Source organism: Octopus bimaculoides, chromosome 6 (genome assembly GCF_046866305.1).
Source record: "Octopus bimaculoides isolate indiv1 chromosome 6, ASM4686630v1, whole genome shotgun sequence".
Taxonomy (NCBI): domain Eukaryota; kingdom Metazoa; phylum Mollusca; class Cephalopoda; order Octopoda; family Octopodidae; genus Octopus; species Octopus bimaculoides.
Genome location: NC_142933.1, coordinates 118,638,444 through 118,661,956, shown reverse-complemented (window position 1 = coordinate 118,661,956; position 23,513 = coordinate 118,638,444). Strand labels below are relative to the sequence as shown.

General features: G+C 37.7%; 1 protein-coding gene across 6 annotated transcripts in view; it reads right to left on the bottom strand.

Annotated features, from left to right (window-relative positions):
* LOC106881073 (organic cation transporter protein) overlaps positions 1-23,513 on the bottom strand; it is a 322,600-nt gene that overhangs the window by 208,439 nt on the left and 90,648 nt on the right. Inside the window, exon 1 of one of the 6 annotated variants that reach the window (XM_052968539.2) lies at positions 3,381-3,430. The exons of the other annotated variants lie outside the window; for them this stretch is intronic. The gene's annotated coding sequence lies outside the window, so the exon portion shown is untranslated. Of the gene's footprint in view, positions 1-3,380; positions 3,431-23,513 lie in introns of those variants that run through there. 6 annotated transcript variants of the gene reach the window in all.

Genomic DNA, 23,513 nt, shown 5'->3' with positions numbered 1-23,513 from the left:
TTGAGCAAACTGCGGCAACAGGAAATGAAGTGCCTTGCTCAAGGACACAATGCACTGCCAGGACTAGGGATTGAATCCAGGACCTTAATTATGAACATGAGCTGAACACTCTAACCATTAGGCCATATACCTCCCCATGTTTATTATGTATTAGTATTTCAATCTTTACTGCATGGGAACCAGATATACTCAGTTCCATGCTTGTGCACATGAGACACAGGGATGGAATTATCTCATTTTTGATAATGGTGTACTTTCTGGAATTCCTGATATTTCATATGACGCAGTACATATATTTCATTCTTACTGGCCAAGAGAAAGAACTTACAAGAATTGATTTGTATTTGATTAACATATCACATCACCTGCAGAAATTTAATCAGTGCAGTGACAGCTAAATGCAACAATGCTGTGCCATTTCTGAAGCAGTGCCAGCTGTACATCTGAGGCACTGCTACTGCAGGAACTCGGTTGCCAAATAGTTCCACACAATGCACATATTAGGATATAAGAGTTTTGCAGCCAGCTTTCCTCTTGGTAATCCAATGACTATCAGAAACCCTGATTTCTAAAATCCATATTAGAAAAGGAATGGGTGTGACAACATTTAACTAAGTATCTATAGCGTTCGCTATTCATTCAGTCGCTCTGAATGAAATATGATACTTCTGAGAGTGGTTCTTTAATGTTTAAGATATGTATAGTCTATAATTTGATTTTGTGACCATTGTTATATAATTCTAATAAAAGTGAAAATATTAAAGATGAATTTAGCAACTTTGATTCGTGTCTGTTTATCTGGCTGTCAGTCTAATCTATTCATTGTCATCTTTATTGTTTTCCTGCTATTCCAAGTGAAGGCATTGGAGGGTTTTTGTTTCACTTCTGTTCACATTTCTCTCTCTCTCTCTCTCTCATTTATCCCAGGCTTCTCTCTGTCTCTTCTGTTCTTTTTATTCATTTAGCTTCATTATTTGTATCTATCTATCTATATCGTAATTTTTTCCCTATTAATCTTATATTTTCTTTATTATTCTTATTTCCATTTCTATGAATCCATACATCTCATGGCATCTATCTTCCTTTCCATCCATTTCAATGTTATATCTATTTCCAGACATTTATCCTGGCCTCTTCCACCATCCACCATCTTCAGACCATCAATAACCAAACTTTCAATTTCATTGTTGCTAGGCCAAATACATGATTACATTTTGAATCCAAAAACTCAATTTCTCACAAAATGTGTCAAAATGTCTGCCATGTAAAAAACAAAAATCAAAACCAGAAAAAAAGGAAAAGAAAAAAGAATGAAAGAGTGACCAGTTAGTTCAAAACGGAATATTTCAAGGTCTGTGGCATAGAAGAAACCTTATTATTAGCACTGTCATGCTGCTAAAGACTAGATCTTTATATTCACTTATACATAATTATTTATTCCCCTTCTGACTTTCCTGTAAATGTAAGGAGTCCTTCTAAGTTTTAAACAGTTTTAGTCTTGTTTTTTTAGTTTTTGTTTCAATATTTTTTTTTCTGTCAGTGTGTTATGAAGACACTGTAAGCGAGAGATGTCAAAATCTCAATCAAATATTAAAAACAAACCCCAAAAAAACACTAGAAAACATACATAACAATTTCACAGGAATAAATACATAATTGTATTAGGACAATGTTTACTGGATACACAAATTCACTTACTGGACTCAATTCCTTATTCATTGACAACCTGGGCTGTTTCTTTCCTTACACACCAAACAAGGGATAAAAAAAGATTCCATTTCATTTCTCCAGCATAACCACACTTCCTACACTTCCCATTCATTCTCAATGACCGTTAGGTGCAGTTTAAAATCACATCTATCACATTTGGTTCAATGAAGGCACACAACTCAAGGAGGTGATTGACTCTGAACACCTTGGGTCCTATATTGTACATAATAAGAAAGATTTCCTTACACACTAGGGACGAGCCTGGAGTACCTGTAATAAGTTGTAAGGATGTAAACACACCAGCAAATTACTCTGTAATCAGCAGCCTGGCAAGTTAATCTCTCAAACATTGTTCTGTTATACTCAAGTTAATTTAATACATGGGGAAATTTTAATTTCAATCTCATAATTTAAATATCATTCTTAAGTAATGCAAAGAATACAGAAAACAGATTTTTTTTTTTACATTTATGAATTTGTTTTGCAAGATTCTTGATGTGGAATCTTGTGTTCAAACAGATAGTTATATTTTGGAATGGTAATTTGTTTTCTTGCCCAATAAACACACACACTATAAGCACATGCACTACCTATTCATTCTTCACTCGTTTATTATTGTTCTTATTTTATCCTATGGCCATTGTCTGGAAATCTTTCGTCACCCATCTCTGTATCCTCTTCAGTGACTCTTCTATTCCATATGTGTCCTCCTGTTCTGTTTAGTCCATTCTGTCAGATTATTTTTTCTTGGTCTGATTCCATTCCTGCTTGGAGTTATTGCACTCCACGACAAGTTAGAAGACCAATTCTTGCTCTAATAATTTATTTTCAGTTTGGTTTCTTAGACTGAATGCCTTTTTTTGCACCATCTACTTTAAACATTGTTCCAGGTGCATTTTATCATGGCAACAGTAGAACAGAGGTAGCAGAATTAGGGAGCCCTCTTTACTCTATATCAAAGAGTCCTTTTACTCTACATTAGGGAGTTTCTTCTACAGTTGAATCCATACTCTATTCTTTCAAGGCAAACACAACCATGGCTGTAAACAGGAGAGAAAAAGCAATGACCAAAAGCATGTATGAATATGAGTGTTGTGGTGGTGGTGGTGGGGAAACATGATAGGAGTGGGAGGATGATAGGAGAGGAAGTTATGGAAAGGAGACTAAAGGCAGCATCTCTTTAAATTCTCCAAGATTTCCTTTACACATGAAATAGTTTCTTCTTTTCATGAGTATTTTTTCTTGATTTAGTGAACAAAACTAATTTTTCAAGTTGTCTTTAAAATATTTTTCATGACTAATTTGGAATTCAAATTCTCTTGTGTAAAGAATTTTTTACAACTCTATCTGATTATAGTTGGAACAGACATTTCACATCATTTCATCATTTCCTGCATAATTCTAAATCATTTTGAAATCACAATCATTTCTATGTATATAGGAATGCATCATCATCATCATCATCATCATTTAACAAGTATGTCAGCATGTATGTATGTACATAAGTATGTATGTGTATGTGTATGTATGCACACATACACACACACATATATATATATATGTAATGAGACTCAAAAGCTAGGAAGAGAGAGAGAGAGAGAGAGAGAGAGAGAGAGAGAGAGAGAGAGAGAGAGAGAGAGAGAGAGATAGAGAGAGAGAGATTACTTAACAGTTTAAAGCAGGTGATGCTTATCTCCATCCATACTGAACTGAGTTAACCATTATCTGAAAACAGAAATTTCAGAAAACCTAACTTTAGACAGACATTTCTGCAGACTGATGCTATATCTGGCATGGGTTGGTGTAAATAAAGAATCGGTGTGCAGCACCAAGATCCTGCTTCCAACAGACAAAGTTTCTGTTGATATGTAACAACCTTCTTAACCAAAAACTTGTTACTTTTATGCTTAGTCAGAAGAAAAGTCTGTGAACGACTTGTGATGCTAAGATCTCTGTATCTTATACTTACTTCAAACAACTCTGGTGACACAACTCAAGATTATTTAGTGTTTCATACTTAACAGTCTCCAAATTATAAGTCTTTTTGTTACAGGGAAGCAGTAGACCACTTATGCTTGATAATATCTTCCCTTTTTATCTCTTTTTTAAACATTCTAGCATGAAGTTATCATTTATATTGCTTATCTTTTACTTGTTTAAGTCACTGAACAAGGGGACACCCATACACTCTCTCTTACTCTTTACTCTTTCACTTGTTTCAGTCATTTGACTGCGGCCATGCTGGAGCACCGCCTTTTGTCGAGCAAATCGACCCCAGGACATTCTTTGTAAGCCTAGTACTTATTCTATCGGGGTCTTTTGCCGAATCGCTAAGTTACGGGTACGTAAACACATGACCATCGGTTGTCAAGCAATGTTGGGGGGACAAACACAGACACACACACACACATTATATATATATATATGTATATATATATATATATATATATATATATATATATATATATATATACATATATACGATGGGCTTCTTTCAGTTTCCGCCTACCAAATCCACTCACAAGGCTTTGGTCGGCCCGAGGCCATAGTAGAAGACACTTGCCCAAGGTGCCACGCAGTGGGACTGAACCCGAAACCATGTGGTTGGTAAGCAAGCTACTTACCACACAGCCACTTCTGCACCACATATATTCTTTTCTTTTTTTTTACTTGTTTCAGTCATCTGACTGTGGCCATGATGAAGCACCACCTTGAAGGGTTTTGGTCAAACAAATCGACCCCCACCCCAGGACTAATTTTTAAAGCCCAGTACTTAGTCTATTGGTCTCTTTCCTGAACCTCTAAGTTATGAGGATGTAAAAACCCCAACACTAGTTGTCAAGCAGCTGTAGGTGACAAACATAGACACAAAGAAACACACATAAATATATACAGATATATGACAGGCTTCATTCAGTTTCTGTGTAGCGAATCCACTCACAAGTCTTTGATTTGCCTGAGGCTATAGCAGAAGACACTTTCCCATGATGTCACACAGTGGGACTGAACACAAAACCATGAGATTAGGAAGCAAGCTTCTTATCATACGGCCACACCTGCACCTAAAAATATTCTGTACATTGGCTGAAAACAAATATCAGCTGCCCACATATATGTATATATTTTCATAATTCTCAATTTTAATATATATTTTGAACTAGCATACAGCAGCAACTGAGACTACATATTGGATTGTAACAATGAAATAAGCAGACGTGCTTCATGAGAAAACAGCTGGGATTTACCCTAACTACCTACATAATTATATATATATATATATATATATATATATATATATATTTAAATATATATATACATAGGTGTGTGTGTGTGAGTGTATATGTATGTATATATATACATATATATGTATATATATGTATGTGTGTGTATGCATATATATATATATGCATATATGTATATATTTTCATAATTCTCAATTTTAATATATATTTTGAACTAGCATACAGCAGCAACTGAGACTACATATTGGATTGTAACAATGAAATAAGCAGACGTGCTTCATGAGAAAACAGCTGGGATTTACCCTAACTACCTACATAATTATATATATATATATATATATATATATATATATATATATTTAAATATATATATACATAGGTGTGTGTGTGTGAGTGTATATGTATGTATATATATATACATATATATGTATATATATGTATGTGTGTGTATGCATATATATATATATGCATATATGTATATATTTTCATAATTCTCAATTTTAATATATATTTTGAACTAGCATACAGCAGCAACTGAGACTACATATTGGATTGTAACAATGAAATAAGCAGACGTGCTTCATGAGAAAACAGCTGGGATTTACCCTAACTACCTACATAATTATATATATATATATATATTTAAATATATATATACATAGGTGTGTGTGTGTGAGTGTATATGTATGTATATATATACATATATATGTATATATATGTATGTGTGTGTATGCATATATATATATATATATATATATATATATATATATATATATATATATATATATATATATATATATATATATATATTATTAATATTTATCGGGGAATAGGAAGCAACAGAGTGACTTAAGGACTGAGAGTTTCACACATTAACATTTATCAAAGCTTCATGAGTATTAATGCCAGAAACTCTCACCCCTTGAGTCACTCTGTTGTTTCTGCCAGATATTAATGAAAATAATATATATATATAGTCTAGCGACACACACACACACACACACACAAAACAGACTTCTTTCAGTTTCTGTCTACCAAATCTACTCTCAAGGCTCTGGTCAACCTGGGGATATATAGAAGACACTAGAGTGGGAGTGAACCTGGAACCATGTGGTCGAGAAGCAAATGTTTTATCATACAGCTTTGTCATATATCTTTTATATTTTGTTTGGCTATAAGATCTGTTCCAACCACATTTATTGTTAGGTAATAATTACTTTTTTTGTTTCTTGATTTTTTTATTTTTATATTTTGTTTTTTACTTTGGTTTCCAGCCAAATATTTTGAAAAAATCAACACCTGCATCATATGCTTGGTTCTTTACTTCATTTTCAACCACCTAGGAGTAATGAAAAGCAAAATCATGCCTCATAGGATTTGAACTCAGAACAGAGAAATGAAAATAAATAATGCTACACGATGCATTTAGTGCAGTGCTCTGCAATATTTGCCATTCTATTGCTTGTTTTAAGAAATCGACAGTAATAAGTTTGGATAAGATGATGATTTTAGAATCACAACAAAATATATTCCCTAGACAATCAAACATTTGGTTCATGGTTTCGGTTTCAGGAAAATATTTATGTTATTTTTAAAATTCTTATTCTCTTGATCATTATCTTCATCTGCTAAGTGTGGTAGCAGATTGGAGAATTAATATTTCCAGATAAGAACAAAGATTCCTTGAGTTTGTTCCAAATAGTGTATCTGTAGCCATGGTTGTATAAAAGCTGTGACAGGCTCCCTTATTTGTTTTAGTTCTTATTTCATCAGTCATCTATCTTGCTCTCACTTTAAGCTGAATATAAATTCTTCAGTTGATAAATATATTTTTGAACACTTTCACATTATCCTTGTCATTAATGTTGAATAGTTACAATCAGTTCTGCCCAAACAGCTCTCTGGTAAGAATTAAATGATTGAAGAATTGTTCAATCTGTGTTCTCTCTGAGGTAATCCTGTCTTTCTTGGAGGAATGATCCCCTAAGGATTGGTGCTTCACTCATTAGCATGCAAAACCAGATAAATGTAGCCGTCATAAAGAAAGCATCATTTGTTAAAACTAAACCACATTTTATTAGATTGCCAGATATTGTAGACAAGTTACATAAAAAGATGATAGTCTTTAGACTGACAGTATTGCAAGTTGATTGCTGAAAGATTTGGGATAGCTGGGGCAGCATATTCAGATTTCTCAAATCAGAATAAGCAACCACCTTCAAAGGTGAAACGAAGTTGAGATGGACTTGTGAAGGTTTGTAATTCCCAAGGCCTAAGTAATCGATATAAATTTGGACAGAAAAACATTTACTTGACAATACCATCAGCATCAGCATCATGAACAACAAAGACAACACCAATACTAACAACACCATTAACTACAACAGCAGTCCTTAGTCCACCACCAATAACCATAACAATGACAACAGAACTTTAACATTGGGGATCAGTTTGTTCAATTTAAAAACAGAACAGCCTCCATGACATCATTTGTTATTAGAAATAACAGCCAGATTACTTTTGAACTGCACCCTACCAATTTAAAGAAAAGAATACATTGAACTGTGTAATCCCTGTAATATAAAAGATACAGGATCCTCCAAACTGGAACAACTTTGGCTATAGGTTTACTCAATTAGGAGTAAAGCATCATCTGCATCCGGCTCCAGTTCCATGGTATCTTTAAAGTAGGAATGATATATCCTAAGTTCTAAATCTGAGGAGAACCTCATTTTATGTCTGTTATTAATGTCTGTCAAACAAAATATTCACTTGTGCAACCGTCACACATTCAAATACAACACACACACACACACACACACACACACACACACACACACACACACACACACACAGCATATATACATATACAATTACCTCCGCCTTAGCGAAGGCAGAGGTATTGCTTTCAGTCGTGTTTGTTTGTTTGTCTGTCCATGGACAAGATATCTCAAGAACCGCTGGATGGATTCTGATGAAACTTTCAGGGATGTTTAGCCTTGTGACTGGCACGAACTGATTAGGTTTTGGGATCGATCCAGTACCAGACAAGGATTCTGGATTATTTTTCCTGTTTTTCTTATTTAATTTTTGAGAGAGGTCAGGTTCATTTTAAGTATTCTTGCTTGTGAGAGCAGTCGAGTTTCTTTCAGACATTCTCATTTTAAAAATCATCTCTGGCTAATCGTTGAGAGGACATTGGTGCTGCCTTGGTGGAGACTTGCACTTTCTGAGTCCTTTTGTTATATATTGGATTGAGGAATATTTAACGAGCATTTTTTTTCAAATTTAAAAATGTATGCAGAATTAAAACACATTAGCAAAATGCTTTGTAATTTAAAAGAGAATCTTTTGCTCTACAAGATGGTGTGTTTTGATTTTTTGATTTTATTGATTTTTTGTGTATTTTCAGATCATTAAAATGGAATGACAAGTGGACAAAACTGAGCATTTTTGACACCATTGACCTTTTGCATTTAATTGAGGTGTTAAGGCCACTGAAGTTGCTCATGAGATTTGTGCTGTGTATGGAGAAAGAGAAATGCCTCAAAGTACTACTGTTGGTTTATGTGTTTCAAAAATAGGAATTTTGACCTTAAGGAAACAGACACACACACACATGTAGTAAATTCAAATAAACAATGAATTCAAATAAACGAATATAAAAATGAAAAATTTGAAAAAAAATTCTCATAAATTATTCTTCAACACAATATACACACACACACACACACACACACACACACACACACATCACAGAATGAAGAGAGAGTGAGACACACACAGAAAGTCAATTAGACAGAAACGCTATTGAAATGGTTTAAATTTTCCTTTGTTTTCCTTTTTCTGTTCTAATAACCTGGTGACACATGGTATTTTATACAGACATGAGTGTATAAAAAATAGAAATGTTTGTAAATATACTGCTTTCTTTTATTGCATGCGTGTGTATTATTTGTTTGAAAGAGAGAGAGAGAGAGAGAGAGAGAGAGAGAGAGAGAGAGAGTATATGAGGAAAGAGAGGAGAAAGGGAATTCAAACTGTGTGTGTGGTTGTTGAATGGGAATGATTCAACACTTGCTGACAGTATGGAAACAGGAAAGTGTAATAACACATTAAGAACATTCATACACAGATGTGCGCATACACCAAAAACAAAACCATAAACGTCCAGTCATAATCACACATGGGCGTTTCATAAGCACTACATAAAAAAACACACACAAATGCACATATTCTATATACAAGACATATTACCCTACCTGTATATGTATATTAGTCTGTGTGCATGTGTATACAAGTATGTTTCCTAACTAAAACAATATTAATCTTCTGACATGACTTTTGATAGAGAAGTTTCAATCAAATAAAATGTGAGGAAGTTTATAAAGTAAAATTTTTAGTTATCTTTGGAAAGCATAGATAGATAGGAAAAGCTTTGTCGGTTGGGTGAAGTACCTATCAGGAATACAGCATACGTCTTAGCCTGTAGGCTTCTGCAGACTGATACCAAATTATTTCTGACAGATCAACTGCAAGCTATTCTTAGAAATGAGATGGGATGTTCTTTTTGGCAAGTATTACCTGATAGGCACCAACATAGATTGTAATAATAATAATAACAACCACAACCACAACAACAACAATAATAATGATTTCTTTATTAACCACAGGGGTTTACATTAAGAAAAACATGGACAGTACAGGACAAAACAAAGTATGTGTGTGTGTGTTGTTGTGAGGGTTTTGCATGTAAACAAGACTAACAAAATTTAAAATAATAATAATAATAATAATAATAATAATAATAATAACAATAATGGTTTCAAATTTTGGCACAAGGCCAGCCATTTCAAGGAGGGGGCTAAGTTGATTACATTGACCCCGGGGCTCAATCGGTATTTATTTTATCAACACTGAAAGGATGAAAGGCAAAGTCAACCTCAGTGGAATTTGAACTCGGAACATAAAGACAGACAAAATACTGTTAAGCATTTTCCCTGACAAGCTAAGGATTCTGACAACTTGCTGCCATAAAAATTTAAAAAAATAATAATAATAATAATAATCCTTTCTACTATAAGCACAAGGGCCTAAAATTTCAGGGGAGGTGCTAAGCTGATTTTCATCAACCCCAGTGTTCAACTGGTACCTATTTTATCAATCCCGAAAGGATGAAAGGTGAAGTTGACCCCAGCAGAATTTGAACTCAGAATGTTAAGATGGATGAAATGCTGCTAAGCATTTTCCCCCCAGCTTGAGGATTTCTTTTATTTGCCACCAGGTCAAAAGATGAGGGGATAATAATAATAATAATAATAATAATAATAATGATTGTTGACATTAACATTACTATTATTATAATTTGGTCTATTAATCTCCATAGTCTTTAACAACACTATCAACACTATCATCTTCATGACCACCACCACCACCACCACCATCATCATCATCACCAAGAGTAGCAGTAGCAGAACAACAGCAACATCAGTTATGAAAGAGATTCAAAACATTGCAAATTGCCTAAAAGAAAAAAAATTAAAATCCGTTTTCCTTTGTCTTATTTTTTTCCCCCAAGAAACAGAAAGTAATAATATGAAATTGCCAATGTCTACATTGAAAAAAACCATAGATCTATGCAAAACAAAACAAAAGAATAGAATTTCTATGGAAAAAAACATTGCAGAAAATATGTTGGAAGAAAAGAAAAGATTGAAAGGGAAGAAGAAAAAGGAAAAAATAGGAAGGCAAGAAATAAAATGAAAGACTGACAGTAATTGGCAATAATTTTTATATTAACAACAGAAGCAACATAGTCACAGAGGTAATAAACATGGGCATGGAAGAATTTGCAATTCCAACCCGATTCGTTTTTGTCTTCTTTTCCTTGTTTTGGTTAACCAATCCATAAGGTTTAGTGAAAAAAATAATTTTCATTTTTTTCCCTTTTCACTTCCTTGTTTTTCGTTTACAAAAATCTGTTGGTTTAGAGGAATATTGTGGTTTTGGGGTTAAGTTGCTGAACTATCTGTCAAAACTAAGTTCCTGCAGAAATGGTGCTGAACAATCTGTCAAGACCAAATGCCTAAGTTCAGTCTATATGTTAAATATTGTTTACCATTGAAACAATTTCTTCAAAGTCACTTAGTTTAGCAGCTAAATCGCCATTAAACTCTCCAGCCCTCTTTGAAATGTATACCTCAATGCAGTCTTTCAGTCTACTAGAAATAGCAGTCAACTATTTCTCAAATGACATCCTGACACACTGAAAATGAAAATCCCTACATTTACAAAATGATGGGATAATCAGTGATCATAATAGCAGAAGATCTGCTTGTTGAGGACTGACCTTTATCTAGTCATTCAACTTTCAAGAAATGGTAGGCAAATAACCCTCAAATGATATCCTACTATAATAATAAAAAAAAAATTTAAAAAAGGAAAAAACTTACATTTACAAAAAGATGAAATGGTTTAGAGCAGTAGCTCCCAAACTTTTGGGGGGCTGCCCCCTTGATATCCGGGCCACATTCCTAGCACCCCTACCCCAACTAACGATCACAAATAAAGACCTCTTTCTGAAGCAAATTCAAAGCCACTTTATTTCACAAATAAAACTTGACCTAATGAACCCATTATTCTGTTGTTTTTACATGAATCACTACCCCATTATCGCCCCACTTTTCTTCAATGCCCCCTCGGAACTTTCCACTGCCACCAGGGGGCAATACCGCCTACTTTATCTAGTCATTCAACTTGCTAGAAATGGTAGGCAAATAACCTTCAAATGATATCCCACTATAATGATAATTAAAAAAAATTTTTAAAAAGCAAAAATTTACATTTACAAACAGATGGAACAACTTTGATCATAAAGAGATCTGCTTTGCTAAGGGCTGAGATGGCCTAAACAAGTTGTAATTTAATTAGCATGATATAATGAAAGAAACAAGGGAGTGGCAGGGGAAATCTACAACTGCAGTGTGTATGTGTGTATGCATGTGCATGTATACATTATGCATATTTTATGTGCAGTGTTGCAGACAAAGACATATTTTATTGCACAACATTCAGGCTGAATTGAAAATTCTGACGATGAGAAGCTTAAATGTAATTCACAGAAATGGGGAGCAAAATTTTATTATGGCTGCTTTCACCGACAAAACAATGGAAGCCAAAGCAAATGTTGAATGCAAAACATCAAAGTACAGCAATGCATGTTAGCATTATATGGTGGTGTGATCACAGGAAAGTCATTCAGATTTTCAGTTCTTGGCCAGAAATTGCTTCAAAGATATTCTGCCTTTTTGTGAGTAAACAATTTATGCAGTGATTCTATGGAAATGGTTAAAGTAAAATCTCTCTCTGAATCTATAAAGCAATATCAGTGTGTTGTTTATATGAGAGAACTAAGAACTTTCAAGCAGGGAGTCTGACTAAAAGAATTGATATAAAAATGCAAAACTAATGAGCTGGACAATCTTTGTCGATGAGAGTAAAGAGGATTGAACAAAAGCTAGACATTCACTACATTCACAATAAACATATATGTTTGAAGAATTCATGACAAATTGGGCATTACTATATGCACTTTATGCTTTCATGTGAGTATACATTAAGGCTCCAGGGAGAGTTTTATAGAAGGTGCCTATAACACAATATTTCAGTAGAAATGAGCAAACAAAGAAGTGGCTGACATATGAGAAAATGTAGTCTAACATTTCCATAAAAAGATAGGGTGGTCATGATTGGAAGGTCTTTGATCTTGTCTGGTTGCGCGTAGAAGGATGAAGGGCAAAGTTGACCACAGTGGAGTTTGAACTCAGAACATAAAGACTAACAAAATGCCGCTAAGCATTTTGCCAGGTGTGCTAACAATTCTGCCAGCTTGTTGCCTTATATGGCAATAATAATAATAATAAAAGTAAGGCAAAATGTTGACCTTGGCAAGGTTTGAACTTGGGACATAAAGTGCTTGAAGAAATACTGCAAGTTAGTTCTTGCAATGCTTTAATAATTCTACCAATCTATGGTTTACTCTTTTACTTGTTTCAGTCATTTGACTGCAGCCATGCTGGAGTACTGCCTTTAGTCGAGCAAATCGACCCCAGAACTTATTCTTTGGAAGCCTAGTACTTATTCTATTGGTCTTTGTTGCCGAACCGCTAAGTTACGGCAACATAAACACACCAGCATCGGTTGTCAAGCGATGTTTGGGGGACAAACACACACACACACATACACACACATATATATATATATATATACGACGGGCTTCTTTCAGTTTTCGTCTACCAAATCCACTCACAAAGCTTTGGTCAGCTATAGTAGAAGACACTTGCCCGAGGTGCCTCGCAGTGGAACTGAACCCAGAACCATGTGGTTGGTAAGCAAGCTACTTACCACACAACCACTCCTGCATACATGATAATAATAATAATAATAATAATAATAATAATAATAATAATAATCCTTTCTACTAAAGGATCAAGGCCATAAATTTTGGAGCAGGGGATTAGTTGATTACATCGACCCCAGTGTTTCACTGGTACTTAATTTAGTGACCCCGAAAGGATGAAAGGAAAAGTTGATCTCAGCGGAATTTGAACTCAAAGTATAAAGATGGACAAAATACCGCTAAGCATTTTGCCCCACATGCTAACAATTCTGCCAGCTCGCCATCTTAATGATACAAGTCCACAAATTTGTTGGGAGGGAATTTTTAATTGATTAATGACTACCTTTACTTGGCTGGTATTTTAATTTAATTAACTCTGGGAGGACGAAAGGCAAAGATGAATTTGACAACATTTGAACTCAGAATCTACAGAGCTGGAATTAAACGCTGCAAAATATCTTGTTCACAAGTTCTGCCATTTCTGGCGACAACATCGCATTTCAGAGAATATTATAAAATGTTCTCTTCTTTTTTGTTTTGTTTTATTTAATATAAAGTATTATGAAGATATTTAAATGATTAATTCTTCAATAAAAACAAAAAATATATATGCAAAGCTAAAACAAATCTATTTGATATCAATACCTTTAGATCATTTTCCAAAATTCTAACTTTGTATAAAACAATAAAGAATAAAAGAAGGGAATAACTCTACAGATTATTGAAAATTTAATGTTAGCTGGGTGTTTAATGACATTAAATTTTTCCATTAATTTCTCTTCCATTTATATAATATGATACAAAAGAGATTTTTGACAAATATATACAAAGCATGAAAACTGTAGGGTAATACAATAATTATAACGGCAAGGTAGCAAGTTGGCCCAATTGTCTGCATGCTGGGTAAAGTGCTTAGTGGCATTTCATCTGAGTTTATGTTCTGAGTTCAAGTTCTGCCAAAGTTGATTATTTTGTTTTTGTTTTTCATTTATTTGGGGGTTGATAAAGTAAGTATTAGGTGAGCATTGTAGTTGATGTAATTGACTTACCCCGACCCTTGAAATTGCAGGTCTTGTATCCAAATTTGAAAGGCATTAAAACAGTAAATCCAAAAGGATTCTAGAGAAGTTAGGTTCTGAGGGGAATTTAATTTCAAAGGCATTTGAATGCAGCCATTCTGGAGAATCAGTTTTGAGGGTCTCTGGTTGACCATGGAGATCATCAATGTTGTTGACATTGTCATCCTCCTCATCATTGTTTTAATGTTCACATTTCCATGCTTGCATGGGTTGGATGAAGCTTATTGAGGCAAATTTTGCTATGGTTGGGTGCCCTTTCCTGTCTTCAACCCTCACCTGTTTCCAAGCAAGGTAATATTTCCCCATGGCCAGACATGTTTATGTGGAATATCAAAGAGGAATGACAGTGACATTCATTTACAGTTATTACACAATACACACACACACAAATATATATATATATATATACACACATCTAAATATATACGACAGACTTCTTTCACTTTCTGCCAACAAAATCCATTTGGTTGGCCCAGGGCTATAGCAGAAGACACTTGTCCATGATGCCATGCAATAGGACTGAACCCCAAATCCTGTAGGTTGGAAAGCAAGCTTCTTAACTATGCAGCAATGGTTGCATTTAATGATACCAACGATTATTTCAGTGTGGTACTCACTGTATTGATCTCCATGTATTGAATGACTTGTATTGAAAGCAACTCAAAACAGTGTCTCACACTGATGAACACAAACAGAGACAAACACAACACGCATACTTACACATATAATTATTCTTATAAATTAAATTTGGGAGACATAAACTGTGTTACTATACATACATATTAATAAGTATTAATACTATACATACATATCAATAAGTATTAATAAGATGCTCAGGGAGGGAAAGAAAGAGTGTTTTACGTTTTGAGCAGAGCTCTTCTTCAGAAACAGGAGACATGCATACAGACACACACACACACACACACATCAACAAATGAGTGACAAAAGAACAGGTGTTACATAGTCACATTCATCAGCTTACAGCTGTATACTCAGGTGACATCATGTCTGTTTCTATAAAATTCTATTCACTCTTTCTTGTACTGAGTCCATTTTTAGTCTTAGTCTTCTTGGATGAAACACGTGAATCACTTGTTATAACGATTCATTAACACAAACTCACACACACACACACACACACACACACACACATGACAGTAAGTTTATCTTCAATCCAGAAGAAACACAACTCAATAGAGCATATAGTAAGAGACATTTGTCCAAGGTGTTTCACAGTAGGATTGAACTTGAAAGCAAGCAATTCTGAAAGAAATGCTCTAACTATGTGGTTATATTAGTTTTGAAGTATTCTTTTCTACTCTATGCACAAGGATCGAAAATTTTGGGGGTGGGGGCCAGTCAATTAGATCGACCCCTGTACCCAACTAGTACTTAATTTATCGACCCTGAAAGAATGAAAAGCAAAGTCGACATTGGCGGAATTTGTACTCAGAATGTAAAGACAGACAAAATACAGCTAAGCATTTTGCTTAGCATGCTAGTGTTTCCACCAGCTCACCGCCTTCATAATAATGGTTTCAAATTTTGGCACAAGGCCAGATTTTAGGGGAGGGGGTACATCAGTCTACATCAGTTCCAGTTCTCGGCTGATACTTATTTTATTGACCAGGAAAGGATATAAAGCAAAGGCCAAGTTGACTTCAGTGGAATTTGAACTCAGAACATAAAGAGCCAGAAGAAATGCCACTAAGCATTTTGTCTGACATGCTAATGATTCTGCCAGCTTGTTGCTATTGAGTTAAAAAAAAAAAAAAAAAAAAAAGATGTAATAGTGCAGTTTGGAAATAAGAAACTTTCTTAGATGAAACAGGATAGCATCAAATTATTTCAATTTATCTTAATCTCGTTTATAAATCTTTGTAATTATGAAAACAATTACTTTCTGGTAGATTTTATAAAATAATTAGGATTTCTATTAATAAACTTTTTTATAAGCTGCTTATTCATTGGATGTGTCTTTCTATTGCAAAGGAGAATATTGTCAGGCCCAGAGTCGTTTGTTTTTAATCCTATTTTTTTCCTTCATCTATGAAGTTTAAGCCGAATGAAGCATATCGTATGATTTTTATATATTTATTTAATTTAATTTAATTTTCTTTTTTACCAATAAAATATCGTATATACCCGAGTAATAGTTGATCTCATGTAAAAGCTGCCGCCCTATTTTTGGCCAAGAAATTGGGAATTTTCCATAGATCCTGTATAAAAGTCAACCCTAGTATTTCACAAACAACAGGACAACATTTGTAGATCAAGGTACCATATTATATAAGGACTAATTCAATACAACACGGAAAGCCACTGTACGCGAGTCTAAATCATTTGAAACACAATCCCAAGATCATGCCACGTAGTGATTTTCTATCAACATCGAAACCAAAAACTTCAAAGCCACGTTTATATATATATATATATATATATATATATATGTACATATATATAATATGTTATATATATATATATATATATATATATATGGAGTATACATATATATGTATATTTATGTGTGTGTGTGTATATATATATATATATATATATATATTACACTCTTGGAGTGGTTAGCATTAGGAAGGGTATCCAGCTGTAGAAACTCTGCCAGATCAGATTGGAGCCTGGTGCAGCCATCTGGTTCGCCAGTCCTCAGTCAAATCGTCCAACCCATGGTAGCATGGAAAGCGGACGTTAAATGGTGATGATGATGATGATGATGATGTAGTAGAGGACACTTGTCTGTTCCATTCAGTGGGAATGAACACAAGACTACACAGCAAGCATCTTAACCACACAGTTATTCCTGTTCCTATACCACTACTACAGCACAATACTTCTCATACACACACACACACACACACACACACACACACACATATAACACTTAACACAAAAACAGAGGAAACTAGTATATCTCAAGGTAATCTCTCACACTACATAATTTCATACATCCCTATCTCTCCATTTCCTTACAATAATAAAAATATCAACCAAGTAAAATCTCAGAACTTGTATTCCTGTAATTCTTATCACTATAATCAACATCCAAATTATATCCTACAACCAACCATTAGTATAGAATCTAGAAGAAAAGTATAAAAACATAATAAACTCTGCTGCAGAAATGGTATAAACAAAGAGTATTGGAACATATGTACTGTTGCTATTTAGCCCCGAGTCAGCTCAAATCTAGCAAACCCATGATCAAAGATGTTCTAACAGTGACCACTGCCTCTTTTTGTATATTTATGATTACTTTGTTCAATATATCTCTTTGTTTCTTTTTTAAGATACATTTCTTTTATTAGCCACACAGGGCTCAACGAAGATGGGACAAATACAATGTAGAGCTTTTCTTTTTGGGAGGGGGAAGGAAGGAAAAAAAAAAAAAAAAAAAAAAAAAAAAAAAAAAAAATTGGTGGTGTCGATCAAAAGGGATCGTAGGAAGGGAAAAAGGGGCAGTTCGATCAAAAGGGATCGAAAAAAAAAGAAAAGGAAAGGCCGATCAATAGGGATCGTGTATCACACAGTAATGTTCTCGTGTAAAAAGAGGGGAGGACAGTTTAGGTTTAGCCGTGGAAGGAAAAGCCCACGGAAAAGACCACGGTAACCTTGGTCAATATTCTCATTGAAGAAACTATAACAGTAAGTGACTCTCTTTTGTCTTTTTGTTTTATTTTTATTTTTTCTTGTTCATAGGGTTATGCTCAAGATGGCTCCGTCGTTCACACGTGCCATCCTTGCTACATTCACCCATCTTTTTTTGAAGCATTCACTAGACAAGACTTCCCTTTCTACTCTCAACTTCCTCTTCAGGTGATACTTGAAGAAGTTGATGAGAGATTGCCCAGAGAGGAAAGTCTTTGTCTCTAGACCTTTCAGACGCGTCCACCATACACATTCTTTCGCCATAGCCACAAGTACGATGAAAATAGCTCTTCCTTCCCGTTTAAAGGAAGGAGGCGCGACAATATTCACGATAGACTCGGCTGATAGACCGACTCGTCCCACACGCGATAGCAGTTGTTCGACGTAAGCCCACAGCTCGGAAATGGTGGGACACTGTACGAGTGCGTGCAGAACGGTTTCGTCGCTCTGCCGGCATCTCGGACAGGTCGGCCCCGTGTTTCTCGAGCCATGCCTGTAGAGCTTATCCCGAACGGGTAGTGCTTCTCGATAGCACTGCCAGGCCAGGGATCTCTGGAAGTTGTCCATAGGTCCCGGCCCGAAGGTCGTCTTAAACAGGCGGGTCAGGTATTCCTCGTCGACGCCCAGGTTCGCCCCGAGATCGTCGTCGTACCTTCCCTCCACTAATCCACTATAGAATGCGTTAGTTGTGATGCAGTCGCTCAAGGTTGACCCGGGTTGTTGGAGTTGCCGAAGAGCAGCGCGACACTCGCGGTGCCATTCGCCCTTCCTCGGCCTCTTCTTGATCCATGACTGCAGTTCGGTCATGGAGACGAGCTGCGGGAAAGCGCGCCGCACAAACGGTGACCACACCTGTTCACCGCTGTCTACGTAGAGCCGGAGATGTCGCAGTCTCAGCGCGTGTCTGCGCATCATCAACCACGGCATGCCCAGTCCTCCTTTTAACGGGTGTTGGCAGCAAACGGATCGCCTAACCATCGGAACGCTTCCTTTCCACAAGAAGCGGAAGAGGATGCGCTCCAGTTTGGTGATGGTAGGGTCGGGACAAGGAACGACGGTCAGGCGGTAGTAGATGACGGACGCGATGTACGTGTTCGCCACCTCCGCCCGACCTTTCAGGGAAAGCTTCCTCTCGGCCCATTGCCGGGCTAGAGTGGCCACCCTTCTCGTTATCTCGTCCCAGTTCTTCTCCGTTTGGAGGTCTGGACCAAACCAGACCCCGAGCATCTCAACCGGACCGTCAGTCCAACGTCCCACGACGGAGGCGCTACTTGACGGCATGGGGTTGCTTCTCCAGGTGCCGAGCCGCAAGCCCATTGACTTATCCCGGTTGATTTTCGCTCCCGTTACCGCTTCGTAGTCTCTCAGTGTCTCGCCAACAAGCTCGATGTGCTTTTGGCTAGACACTATGACGGTGACGTCGTCCGCGTATGCCGACACGCTCGTCCCGCATCCCAACTCTCGCGGGATGCCCCTCAGCGTCGCCAGCTTCCGCAGTAGTGGCTCGAGAGTCAACACGTACAGAAGCGACGAGAGGGGGCATCCCTGACGGACCGAACGTGCAATGTCGAAGGGTCTTGATAGATGCCCATTGACGCGAACTACCGAACGGATGCCTCTGTACAAGGCAGCCATCCAGCCGCGGAAAATGGGACCGAAGCCGGCTGCTATGAGGACAGCCTCCAAGTATTGATGGTCTACCCTATCGAAAGCTTTCGATTGATCTAAATTGATCAGGGCCCCACCCATGCCAGGTTCCTTAACTACCCTCTCTATGATGTAGCGCATCAGATGGAGGTTGTCATGGATGCTCCTGCCCGGCACCGCGCACGTTTGCGCCTTGCCGATCAGTTTCTCGATGACAAGCGCCAACCGCTTGGCTAACACCTTGGCCAAAATTTTCAAGTCTGCATTGAGCAGAGTGATGGGCCTAAAGTTATCTATGACGTCCCCCTTGTTTGGATCTTTCTTCAGCAGCGTTACGGCTCCTCGACTCACAAAACCGGGAATGCTCCCGTTTTGCTGCCAGTTGCAGTACACCGCCACCAAGACGTCTCCAAACAAGTCTGGCTTACAGTTGTAAAGCTCGTAGGGCAGACCATCCAAACCCGGAGATTTGTCCCTCGAGCATCCCGCCATCGCGTCCCTCACTTCCGCCGCCGTGATGGCACCTTCGCAGCACTCCGCCTCTCTTGCCGAGAGTCGTGGCAGGCTGTGCAGGTAGGCACTGAAGTCCACCCTGCGTTCTCGCTCGCCATTCGTCCCAAACAGTCAAGCAAAGTGCCGCTGAAAGGCCTCACACATTTTGCTTGGCTCGAGCAGTTCGCGCCCCTGTTCGTCCACCAGAGACCGAATGGTGGCTTTGTTGCCCTGTTGCGCCTCCGCCACCCGGGCCTCTCGTGCGGCTCCAACACCTTCGTTTCTTAGAGCACGCATCCTAGCCCTGACAACGCACCCTTCGTGTTTGGCGTTGAAGTGTTGGTCAAGGGCCAACCTCGCCGCCAAAACGTCGGATGCGATGCCACTTCTAATTGCCTCTTCTAGCTTCTTAACTAGTTCACCCTCTACTCTGTTTCTGTCTATGGCTAGTGCTTTGCTATACCTAACCGCTTCTGCTTTTATTGCTCTCTTGAGGGCAAACCACCATTTGTTATTGATGATGGCTCCTGTCAAAGCCCTCTTTACTAACGTGCTAATCCGGTCTCTGAAAACTGGTCTCGACGGGAAAGACGCGTTTAGTTTCCAGTAACCGGAGCCCTGCCTATGTGTCTTATCTAAGTCTAGCGTACACGTCACAAGTTTGTGATCCGTGTAGCTGACTATGTGAAATTGTGGACACCCTATGCTATCTCTATCTACTCTCCTACACAGTATTCTATCTAGATACGATCTCGACGACCCGATGCGGTTTGTCCATGTCCACATTGGCGCATTCGGGTAATCGAGTCGGTACCTGTCAGACAGTTGAAAGCGTCTGAGCAGGTCTTTGAGGCATTTGCATCCCCGTCTATTCCTATCTCTGCCAACATAGTCTAGATGCGTGTCCAAGGTAGCATTCCAATCCCCCACTAAAAGTAAAGGACGAGACGTTCCTAGGAATACTTCTAGACGTCGAAAGAAATCCGGCCTACCTGTTAAAGGTGGTGCGTATACTGATATGAGTCGAAAAGCACACCCATCGCTGCCATCGACATCCAGAACAACCAATCTACCCTCTGGGTCTATGAATACTGTCTTTACTTCGAGATCCAGACTCTTGCGAAAGAGTACCGCCGTGCCACTACCGCCCATTCTCGGCAGACAGGGAGAAAAATAAATGTTAAACTGTCTGCCAAACATGGACGATAGGGCCCGCGTATCATGGAGTCTGGTCTCGCTTATGGCTATGATTTCTAGTTTATGTGACTTTATGTCATTTAGGAGGTACCCTTGTTTCCAAGGGGACCCCAAGCCACGCGCATTTACACAACCAATCTTGAGCATCATTTTGATTTGAGTGTTAAAGTTTTATAAAGAGAGTCACTTACCGTTTGAGAGTTTTTGTGTCTCCTCCTTCGGGTTTTCTTCGAGGAGATCACTATATAGTTTTTTCGCCAGGTATTTTTGGCATTTGCCAACTGCCTTTGGAAAAATAGATTTTAGTGTGTGGTGCAGGGTTGGTGTTATGTGTAGTATTTTGATGTGTTCTGGCGGTGTTGTGTATGGGTGGTTGCTGGTTTTTATGTCTTCGTTTGTTATGTTTGTTTTTGTGTTGATGTATTCCATCAACTCTGAGTTTTTTGTGTTGATGGCAGTGAGCATTGTGTGTGTACTTGCTTTTGGGGTTTTGTTGCTTGTGTTGTAGTTGTGTGTGCTTGTGTTGGTGTCTGGAGTGTTTTCGGGAGTTGTGTATCTCCCTGCTTTGTTTGTGTTTGCTTTTCTTTTCTTGCTCCTCTTCCTCCTTCCTTTCTGGGCTATTTGCCATTCCTCATTACTTTCATCTTCCGACGAAGGTTCTGAGGAATCGGAAGGGGGTAGGGGCAAATTGTGAGCGTCTGTGTGTGCTTGTGTGAGTGGTTGTGTTGCTGTTTTTGTTGGTGCTGATGGCTTGTTATTTGTGTGAGGTGTGTGTGATGTGGGGGAGGGGGAAACAGTCTTGGAATTTTCTTTCTTTTCCCCTGCTTCCTCACTTGTTGTTTTTGCAGATGCTGTTGTCTTCTCAGTTGCCAGTGTTGCTTGTGTTTCTCTTGTTTTGATTGTTGATGGTGGTGTTGGTAGTAGGGTTTTTTTTCCGGGTTTTGGTGGTTGCCCTTGTTGCTTTTTTTGGTTGGCGGCGGTTGGGCAACTGTCCTTGAGGTGTGCCTCGCTGCCGCATACATAACAACGTGGCCGCCTTCCTTCCACCACTACATATAACTTGTGGTCCTTTGCCAGTTGGATGTGTGTGGGGATCTTTTGGCACTCCTCTTCAGTGATATGGAGGAGGACTTCGACTTTTTTTCCCCCTTCCCAGTTTTTCTCCTCTGCAGTAGCAATTTCTAATATATTTGCCTCCTCCATTTCGAGGCATATAGAACCTACTATCCACTGGGTTTCCACTTGTGAAGGGACATTCTTTACTGTCACCTTCGTCACTCTCTGTCCAAGATAACTCGGTATCATCACCAAGTCATCTGTGTGGAGAGAGAGTGTTGAAAATTCCTTCGCTAACTGTTCGCTCTTAAAGCGTACTAGGACCGTGGCAAATTTTCGTCCCCAAGTAACATGACTTTGAAAGGGCCATATCGGTTTGAGACAAATCTCAATTTTTTGGGTGGAGAAACTCTCCGGTCGCTTCGTTTTCTTGTTGATAAGTCTGTATGATATGTGCTTCTTGTTTGTATTTTCAATAATTGCTTTTGGTATAAGATAATAGGGTAAAATAGAAGGGATGTTTGGGTACTATTTCTAGCAGATTGAGTGACCATGTAAAAGATTCCATTGTTAATTTGGTGACACTTCTGTTGTCAGCTGTTCTGGAATATGTCAACATACTCTGCTTGTTTGCCTCAACACACCTAGCTTATCTCTCTCAACACACCTGGCCTGTCTGTCTCAACACAGATGACTTGCCTGTCTCAAAACACATTTCGCTTGTCTTTGTCAACACACATGGCTTGTCTATCTTGACATAGGCAGCTTGCCCCAACACACACAGCTTATCTTTCCTAACTCATCTGCCTACCTGAGTAAACACACTTCGCTTGCATCAATGCATGTTTCTAAACAGGTGTGCTGGGAAAGTACGTGAGTAGTGAGAATGTATGTGTATAGGGAGGAATGTGTATGCATGTGTGCACATATGTCTATATGCATGAATGCACAAGTGTAAATGAACGTTAGTGTATGAGTGCATAAATGTGCATGTATACACATGCACACAAACATGTATTTATACATGTATGA